This window comes from Manis pentadactyla, chromosome 13, assembly GCF_030020395.1.
Source record: "Manis pentadactyla isolate mManPen7 chromosome 13, mManPen7.hap1, whole genome shotgun sequence".
NCBI classification, from domain to species: domain Eukaryota; kingdom Metazoa; phylum Chordata; class Mammalia; order Pholidota; family Manidae; genus Manis; species Manis pentadactyla.
In genome coordinates, this window is record NC_080031.1 from 8,120,040 (window position 1) to 8,130,009 (window position 9,970).

Here is a 9,970-nt window from a genome sequence, read left to right on the forward strand (position 1 = left end):
TTTTTTTTTACCCTAAGAACTTCACAGTAGAGTGAGCACAGTTGACATAATTGATCCGTATCGTTGACTCCCCTTATTGTCCTCACTGTGTGTAGTATGGCTTGTGACTGACTGCATACAGCTTTGTATTGTGAATTGCACTGAGAGAACGTGAGACCCATTTTAGAAGTTTGATGGGGCAAACAATCATTTTGAAGCAAACCCTCGTTGGTCACTCTACTCTAAAGGGAAATAAGACTGAGCTCAGAATCAGGGGTCTTGTTCCCACCCTGTTTGTGACTTGCCTGATGTTTGCTTCTGTGGTTTCAAAGGACCCTTGCAGCTGGTGACAATATTATATAGTGGAAAGAGAGTGGCTTTAAAATGAGATAGATTGTGATCCTAGTCCTAGCTCAGCCCCTTAGACCTTGGAGAACTTATTCATCCCATGGGGTCTCCGGTGTCTTTATCTTCAAATGAATAAAAAAGAACATCTCATTGGGTTGTTGCAAAGATTAAATGAGACAATATATATAAATTTCTTAAACACATTCCTGGGACATACTAAGTGCTCAATAATATGACTTAATTTTTTTTTTCTTCCCCAGGTTCCACTTTTACTTGTATCATCCTGTATATTTTTAGGGGTCTGAGAACTATTTCGCTATTTAGGATTTAGTTGAGGAACATGCCCCTCAAAGCATCCACCTGACAATACTCTGCTTCTTACAGCCGTGGGAGTAACTTCCTTGTGTGGCAGGAAAGTTTCCGCTATGTTATTAGTTCCTTTTTCATGAGGTACGTGCTTGTAAAGCAGGGCTTGGATGTTCTGGAAAGGGAAAGCTCCTCAGAAAAAAAAACAAAACGGGTTACATTTCCCTGTACATACACGAGGGTTTGAAATTAAGAGGAAAAGGCTTTGCCAAGTCTGCGTCGTGCTTGGACCCTTGTTCTGAACCTGAAAGTTCTTGGCAGCCCTCGCAGCACGCACCTCCCCTAATCTGTCACTGGGTGGGATGTACACTGGAAATTTATAGTTTATTTTCCCAGGGTTTCATCTTTGTGCATTTCCCTGATGGTGTCAATTAGTAAAAAAGTGGAAGGCCCATATTTCCAGTTTCCTCAGTCCATGGCAAGCTGGCAGTAACTTTCTGTGACCCTGTGAATACTTTAAAACTCTGTTCCAGTTCGAAAAAAGTCCAGTTGATAACAAACTCTGCGTATACTCTGAAGCTCCTAGAAAAACTTGCGGAAAAGTCCCCAAAGTGAATGAAGGAGAATGCGGAGGGCACCGCCGTGCTTTCTATGGCTTTCTTACTTGGGGACTTTGGGAAGGGTAAGAATGGCTCCTTGTGAAGTAAAAGCTAGGGTGTGTAGAGGTTTTTGCACTATGGATTGCTGCGAGGAAGTTCAGACTCCAGAAAAATTCTTCTATACATTTCAGTTGAGAATAAAGTAAGAATGCAACGAGCTGACATCCCCTTTCACTTAATATGTAAATGCCAGCGCTGTCAGCGCAGGATTTACTTAGGCCTGTCTCATTTCGTTTCTGTCACAGAATGTTTCTCTTTAGATTCCTTGAGTTAGATGCCGCCTGTCAGGGAAATAAATTTATTGAGTATGAACATGAGAGAGCCTCCTGCATGCCTTTCTTTCTTACAGCCGAGTTATGTGTGTGTGTATGTGTGTCTTTCCATAGGATGTCACCCTGATTCTGGGGGGGTCATTTTCTTTATGTTTTGAGGGGTGATGAGGGTTGTTAGAAGAAGGGAGGGGAGCAACAAACCTGAACGAAGTGGGCTTTACTGTTTGAGGAGGCACGTTGGCCCCATTCCTCCCTTGAAGTGGTCTTTTCCCCAGTAGGCAGACGGGTTTTGTTTTGTCTGCAATCCTTAATGTGATGCCCCATCTTCTTCTCGTAGGAGCAGTTTCTGGTAGGACGACACCCCTAAGAGGGCACAGGGCGAGGATCCCAGGAGTCTGGGGCACAGCAGGCTCCATGTGAAACACGCACAATGGCTGGGATGAGTGGCCTCCCCCAGACCGTCTGCAGCTTCCCTGCATCAAAGCGCTGCCCAGGCCCTTGCTGGTCTGCTTCCTGGGGCACCGGTGGGGCTACTGCCCACACTGGCAACCACAGACGGAGGCGGAGCTTGCATGTGCAGGATGAGTCTTGTCTTTTTTGCAGGCTCTGTTCCCAGGCCAGGTTCCAAAGCCCCATTTGGGAGCCCCAAAACAACCCAGATTTTCACCCTGGTGTCTCAGGGAAGCCTGCAGCCAAGCAGGTCATCCTCGTTGTTCCAGATCCATCTTTCTGGGGAAGGGGTGTTCTAGCTCAGCCAACGTGCTGGTGATCTGTTGTCCTCGTATTTGCACCTTCACACAGAACAGCAAATACTCCTTCCTCCATTACGGTTTCAAAGGGTGGGGTGGGAGAGGAAGGACGAGGTCATGAATATTTAATCACAGAAAAGTGGGAGCACATTATTTGGATAAACGACTTGCTAGCGGTGCCAGCCCCTCCTCGGAGGGGGTTGATGCCGCATCGCCAGCCTAGCACCGGGCGTGTGCATGCTTTCATCTCTAATCATCTCCCCTCGGTTTCCTTTGAGCAAGGATATACCACGGCCCCTGTCTCTCCATCAAACCTCATCTCTAATTTAAGCAACTGTTAATAAGGGTTAAATCTGCAGGCTGAGCTGGCCCTTCACGTGTTACTTGCAAAGGGGGAAAAAATCAATGGAGCAGGAAGCCAGAGGGGCGTCCATTTTGAAAAGCCGTAATGAATGACGTCTCCTTAGGAAAGCTGGCAATCTGAAGTTCTGCTCCCACAGCCTCCCTTTCACAGAGCCAAGCCCTCTGCGACACATCAAATTTAATGAGACTGCACAGACCTCAAATACGGAAGGGGAGCGCTGTGCTGGGCACTTTATTAAGGAGGATCAGAGAAAACGCGCTGGCTTTTAAAAACAGCCCTTACAGGCAAAGGATCTTTTGGGGGTAGTGGAAGGAGGTCCTTAGTTTCGACGTTTCACGTCCCCTTTGGAGCACCTGAACGACCTAATTCATTGTGTGCTTCGGGGCCTCAGCGTTAGCAAACAGGTCCCCAAACCTCAGGGTCACCGAAGACCAAGGAGATCATGGTAGGTAATTAGGAACCTTTTGATTTAAGCACCAGCGCCCATCCCCTCAAGGCCACTAGAAGCAAATGGCTGGAGAAGCTCTGTGAACTGTCTTGGTGTGATGAATCATTATCATAACTGTATTTTCCAAATCAATATTTAAGTCACTTCTTTGGCTAAAAGGACTGGACCTATGCAAACAATAGGAGCAGAAATATTGAAATCTAGAAAACCTGGTACAGGTATTGGCTGTAGATTTGGGAGACAGCATTTGCAGGGCATCAAGAGACTTTCGTTCAAGTATCTGCTTTGTTGCCAATTTACAAAGATTCTGTATTCAAATATGATAACTCAGATCTTCAGTTTATTCGCTTATAAAAGGAGAGGGTGAGGATAATTTACCATTCTCCAGTCAGACTTAGAGCTCTGAGTCAGTCTTGGAAAAACAGACGAGACAATGGCTCTAAATGAAGAAAATTCGTGTGAGTGCCACGCGGCTCTAGAGAAAAGCAACACAACCCTTTTGTGAGTCCTTTCTGAATGCTCCCAGAAAAGCAATTCTGGGGTGCAGAGCTCTGAGTATTACCTAAAAAAGTAGAACCTCTTTTTTCCTTTGTGAATCTCTACTGACAAAAAGATTTTTCTTATATCCTGTGTAAGAAAAATAATAATAAAACGATAGCTGCCATTGACCACACTGTTATCACAGGCCAGGCACTGGGCTGGGTGATTGATGGGCATTAATGTCAGAGGTATGGTAGAAGAGAACACAGGGCCGGAGCCAGGCTTCCCAGGTGGGCATCGTCCCTTTGCTGCTTCCCGGCTGGATGCCCTGGGGCGAGTTACTGAATTCATCATGCCGGCCCATGGTCGGTGCGCTAGAAGTGCTCATGTTCCGCTCTCATTTAAACCTCAAATTAGTCCTATGAGGTAGGTATTGTTATCCCCAGTTTTCAGACAGGGATCTGCAGCTCAACAGCTTGCCTGAGATCACCTGTGTGGTGGGAGGCAGAGTTTGGAATCCAACCCGGACTCCCCTGCCTTGAAAGCTCCTGAGCTCCCCACCAGCATGCCCAGCCTCTAGGTTCGGTCTTTTAAAGTCTCCTTCGTGCTTTAGTGGGAGTAAAATCAACTCACAATGTCTTAGGAGGAGGAACGGTGACTCTGCTCCCCACTTCTCCACCTTGGAGCACGCGGCTTTCTCTCTGCTGAGCCTTCCCAGCCTCCCCTTTCCTCCCATTTTTGGTAGGTGTCCATCTCAGTTCCAGTTTCAATTTCTCTCTCCTTGTTTGTGTGGCCTTCTCTTCAAGGTCATTGCGTCTTTTCCTTGAGATTCCATTTCGAGCCCTGTTCACGACCTCTTCCTCTGTGCTCTTGACTGGGTGAGGAGGGAAGCAGGCCAGTAGTAATAAGGAGGAGGGCAGGCCCAGGGCTCCTAACTGGGACTGAAAGGGAGCCGGCCCATCAGGGAGGTCAGCATCATTTGCATCCCAGCTTTCTGGAGCGCAGAGGCCCAGAAGAGATTGCAGTTGAAAGGAAGATGGAGAAGAGATTCCATGTGAATATGGGGAAAAAAAAACCCCGTCTGGGTAGGTGAAGTCAGAGGAGGTGGCCCTGGACAGTGTGACGGTGCAGTGAGATGAGAGAGTCTTAACTCTTTGAGGGCAATACTTGCTTCTTTTCTTCCTGTTGGCAATCAATATGGGTTGTGCACACTGGAAGTGGCCTGGAAAGGCAGGCCAAGGTGATGCAGCCAGCCGCTTGGTCCCCCTGCCTCCCTGGCATCATACTTACTTCATGGTTTGACTTCATCTTGGGGTAGATAGAAGAGACACAACTTATGCATATAGTTCGCGATGTACTATTTAAAGTCATGTTTTCTTTTCGTCCTGTATCATTTTACGGTGGTGTGTTCTGTTTGCTGCTCAGACCACCATCTTAGTCTTGAGGCTTCCCATGTGTTAGGACTGCCTGTCTCTTCTGTCCTTTGCATCTCTTGGATCTTGCTCCAGTAAAAGGCATTGTCAGCATTGACTATGTGCTTAGAAAAGTCTTTCCTGGTGTAACTGTGTGTTCCCAGAGAGGCCTTTCCTCTTCTTTCTGTCCTTACGGTTCTCAGCATGCAACCCTGGCAGCCAGTAGACCCTAACAAGAGAATGAGAGTTATTCAGCTTATGCTGGACAATTTCTACATTTTGGAGTAAGACCAAATTAGTCAGCCACTGTGGGTTGCACCAAGCACCTTCCCTTGATGGAGAGAAATGGGTGTGGGGCTTCTTTTGAGTCTGAGCTAAAAGTGGAGCCAATGACAGCAGTCTGCAACACGACTCAGGGATACACTAACAACTTCCAATGAACAGCGGCCACAGTCGCAAGGTCTCCCCTCAACTCCGAGGTGCTCAAGATTGGCTTAACTCTGTGTCTTCTTTGGTCATATTGTTCTGACCAGTGAAGAAGGAGAAATTTCAAGGATACGATAGACTTGAAGCAGTGAAATAGGATGCTATGTATCATAGACTCTGTGTCCTGGGTTGTGGAACAAGGTAAACACGCAGGGCTTGCTGGACTTGATGGCTCCTGCAGATACTTCACACCCTCCCAGGTATCTTCTTTCTTACAAAGAGTCAAGAGGTTTGTAATTTGAGCCATGAGAAAGGTAACATTGTAGCTGACAGAAGATGGCGAATGTCTGCATTTATGTTCTGATAAGCTGTGGGTTCTGAGATGTGCAGTGATATACCACAAAGTTCATTGTCAGCTTCTTGCAGAATCATTACTGCTCTGCAAAGTTCAGTTAGCTTTTATTTCTTTGTTTTTCTTTAATTGAAGTGTAGTTGATATACACTCTGTTAGCTTCTTACAGAATCACCCCCACTCTGCTGTAGTCTGGGAGTAGTTTGCAGGGCTCTAGAAACCATGGGTTTAGAAGGAATCACAACGCAACGTGCACTCACTGCCTCATCGCCTTTGGTTTACATTTTTCCGGTTGGTAAGTAGATGTCCACTGGTATTAATCCGGCCCCCACTGTGTGCAGAGCTGATGATATGTGTCATGCGGTGAGCGGAGGAAATTAATTCAGTACTCCCTTCATAGGATTATTTGGAGAATTAAATAAGGTATTGGGTATAAAGCCTTTAGAAAGCGCTTGGTAAACACAATAATAATCACTATTGATAATATCTGTAAAGAATGGAATGTTACAAGCTAGTTGCAGACAAACTCCACAAGAGCCTCTTGCTGAAGAAACAGTGAGATCCAGAAAGATCATCTTGAAGTTTAAAAGTAAACTTGGGCTTTATAGTGACAAGAGCTAAACAAACAGAACATTCCCCCAAACTATCAGGTCGATTCTATGATTTCACAAAGCGTCAGTTTTGTGAAACATGCTTACATATGAAAAGTCACACTTGCTGGTCCACTTACAGTACCTGATCTGCTGTCTTCAGTGAGACCCAGGCTGTGTGTGCATGCGCGTGGGGGACGTGCCAGTGTTTGCTGCTGACCTGCTCTTCGTGAGGATTGTGAACTTTGGCGAGTCCCCTGGATTTTCTAGGGCAGAGAAATCCAGTATGGTTAAAAAATGGAGGCAAAGTTATGAAAAGCATCTAAATTAAAAAAAAAAAAAACACCAGTTCTAGCTGGCAGTAAACTCAGGGACTTGGCTGTGGAAGACACTGGCCAGGAGAGAGAGAACGTCTCCAGAAAGGCATTTCTAAGGGCGTGAGGGGACAACTCAACAATAAGCCCATTTTGCCGCTCAAGGGCGGCACTTGAGGACTGTGTGCAGGGCCAGAGCCTGCGACACGCCTGGGAACAAGGTTTGGATTGTCGCTCTCTGAAGCCACTTCAACAAAGATAGCAGAGAGGAATCCGGGCGCTGTAGGGAAAGACAGTTCCATTCTCCAGGCAGAGGGACTAAGCCGTCCCCTCTGCCTTCTCCCCACGTCCCCCCGCTTCACGCTGACAACATTCCCGTGGTGTCACATCCCCAGGCAGTGTTTCCAAGGGCTCCTCCAATTGCTTTCACTCTCCCTTTCTAAACAAATGAAATAAAGAAGAAAAGCAAAAATGACAGGAGAGAGGGTAGGAGGGAAGAAGGCAGGGGGGAAAGGATAGGTTCCCAGGGAGGAAGGTGTTTGAATGACTTAGGAAGCTGAAGTCAGAGAAGCTGAGGGTTAAAAATCTAAGAACAGAGAACGCAAAACATGGAGCCTGCCTAGTGCCAAGAGGTTAGGTTTATTGAAAAGCCAAGGACATTTGGCTGAGTGCGCGGAGAGGGAAATGGTGTTAAATTCAGGCATTTCAACTCTTTGACTTGGGGCAAACTTCAAAACCAACAGGCTACGGCTCTGGCTGCGGCGAGAGCAGCGCTGTATGCTGACAGCCCCCTGGACCGGCCTGCCTCCGCCTCCCCGGAGCCTCCCGTCCCTCCTACCCGCCACCAGGGCAAGGAAGGAATGTAGGTGGAATCCGCCCCGGCTGGGGCTCTGCCGGGGTGCACTGAATTCACTGCCCTGGCGGCCGGCTCCCAGGGGCTCCAGAGACAAAGGGGGTCTGCAAGGCGGGGGGAATATTAACCACCTTGTTTCCGGGTTCTGTACCTGACTCCGAGATTTCAAAACGTCTCATTGTTTTCCCCCAGGGGTCCAGCTCCTTTCTTACGTTATCCATGCCCTTCTTTTAACCGACTGCGTTCCTGGTTTCTCCGCTCCACGAGGAGCACAGGTGGGGGGCGTGTGAGCGCAGAGGATCCAGGCACGAAAAAGCTCAACAGCCCGACCTGCTTCGGCTGCATGAAAATAATTGCAGATTTGAAAAGGGCTTTGCCGAGATTTGTTGGTGGAATTTGGCTCCCTCAAACACGGTCTTTTGTCTCTCTGTGCCCTCATACCTTGGTCTCTCCGTCCCCCTGAGCCCCACGACTTTTGAAGAGTTAAATCTGGGGGCAAATGCAGCTTGGAAGAAGGTGCTTCACAAAGGGGCAGAGAACAGGCTGCCTGGTATTTATGTAATCTGGCAAAAGGGAGGCTGTTCATGAGACAGAAGCCAGTGCACAGGAAGTAAAGAAAGAAAAAGGACCGTAAGAAAGAGGCAGAAAGGAAGGGACGGGAAGAAAGGGAGGGAGGCAGGAAGGAGAAGGAAGGACAAGAAAGAGGAAAAGAAAGGGGAAAAAGAACCGTGGCTCGAGGTTGCAGGATGACTAAATGGGGGAAAGGAATAGAAAGAACTAATGCGAACGCATATTTCGAAATTTCCCACTGCTGTGTGTTAGAATTACAGAGCTCTGAACGAGCAGCCTAGCACAGACATGAACTTACCCTTCAAAAACAGGCAGGTTGGAAGTGGATAGCATTTAAAACGTTTTAAAGAGCGACGACCTCCCGCTCCCACCCCCTTGTTTATGCAGTGAGATTCCTCTGGGCATGTGAACTTCATCCACAAAGCAACCGGGAGTCAACAGTTGAAATGTATGTCAATACGAACAGAGGAGAGGAACAGCTTCTGATCTAAGTGAAAATAGAGTGTGGCTATTGTTTGTGCCATGACTTACTTCTAATTGGGGTAGTATCTTGAGCCCAACCTCGTCGAACCTCATAAAAGCCTGAAACTCAACTCTCAGGCTGTTTTCAGGAGGAAAAGTCCTTTAAAACCTTTCTTCTCCTACAGGGTCTTGGAACTGATAATATAGATGATTGATATTGGGAAAATACTCTGAGGCATGTGGTTTCTGTCTGCACCCACATACGTTCACATGCACCCACGTCCCAGGTGGTTTCCCCCACAAACACGTGCATATACCATTGGAGCACTCATAAGCACGTGCAGTGAAACTTCTAGAGTCCCCCAGGGAAAATGCCTTTACGGTATATCAACTGTTCTGCATTATAGCATGAATACAAAGTAGAAGACACCAAGAAATGAAGGAAAATCTGCCACTCACAAAGTGGGGACCTACTACATGCGATGTGTTGGGCCGAGCACGCCTTTATATTGAACACCGCCATTCGTTGAATTTGCAATCTGCTTTTAGCACCATGTTTTAAGACAGTGTACATCTGAAACAACCTCTTCTGGTAAACTGTCTTAGAGAGAGTCCATTTCTGTGTGAGAAGGCAGCTGTGAGGAGCTGGAAGGCCTGCAGCTGCAGACGGCTGGGGCGCCGGGGCTGTAACGGAATCCTCGGAGCAGTGAGCGCCGGCTCACAGGCTCTGAGGCTGCCTGTGGGAAGGCTCGTCAGCGCAGAGGCGCTGCTTCCGCATTTGCTTGTCCAAGGCTTCCTCTGCGTTTCTCATTTACCTGATAGGACGGAACCCATCAGTAGGACTCAAAGAACCAGACTGCCTGAGAACCAGAACACGTTTTTCCCAAGCCCTCATCCCAACCTTGCGGTAGATTCCCACGTGGAGTGTTGTGGCTTCACCCCGTGGCCCCTTCTGGCTTGTGGGATTATCTCACAAGATCTAGAAGATGCTCTCTGTGGGCTCCAGCAGAAATGGGGCAAAATCCTCAAAGCTAAAGGCAGTTCTGGAAGAATGTTGGTGCTGATCGCCCGTGAAATATTTACCCCAGGCATGAGAAGGGAACCTAGGCTCATTTCTCTCCATTCGGATTTTCTAGAGAATAAGAGCGCCTTGAGGTCTGAACACATTGCCTAGTGGTTTGGCCTCACGGGAATTCCCTCATCAGAAACATAAAAAACAGCACAGCCACAGAAAGCTCATAACCCTTTCCTGCATGAACTGTCTTCAGGCTCTGCTTTCGGAATTTGTCGTGAAGACTTATCATTGGCAATAGAAAATTCTCTTAAAAGCCTGTTCTGAGCAAGGAGAATACAGAGGCAATAGGTCACAAAATGACCGGAGGAGAT

The 9,970-nt window shown here is 47.5% G+C and overlaps 1 long non-coding RNA gene across 1 annotated transcript in view; it reads right to left on the reverse strand.

Annotated features, from left to right (window-relative positions):
* Nucleotides 1-8,093, reverse strand: part of LOC130680374 (uncharacterized) — a 30,299-nt gene extending 22,206 nt beyond the window's left edge. Inside the window, exons 1-2 of the long non-coding RNA XR_008993363.1 lie at nucleotides 7,704-8,093; nucleotides 6,526-6,651 (exon numbers count right to left, since the gene is read on the reverse strand). This is a non-coding gene — a long non-coding RNA (uncharacterized LOC130680374). The remainder of the gene's footprint in view (nucleotides 1-6,525; nucleotides 6,652-7,703) is intronic.
* Nucleotides 8,094-9,970: the final 1,877 nt, after the last annotated feature.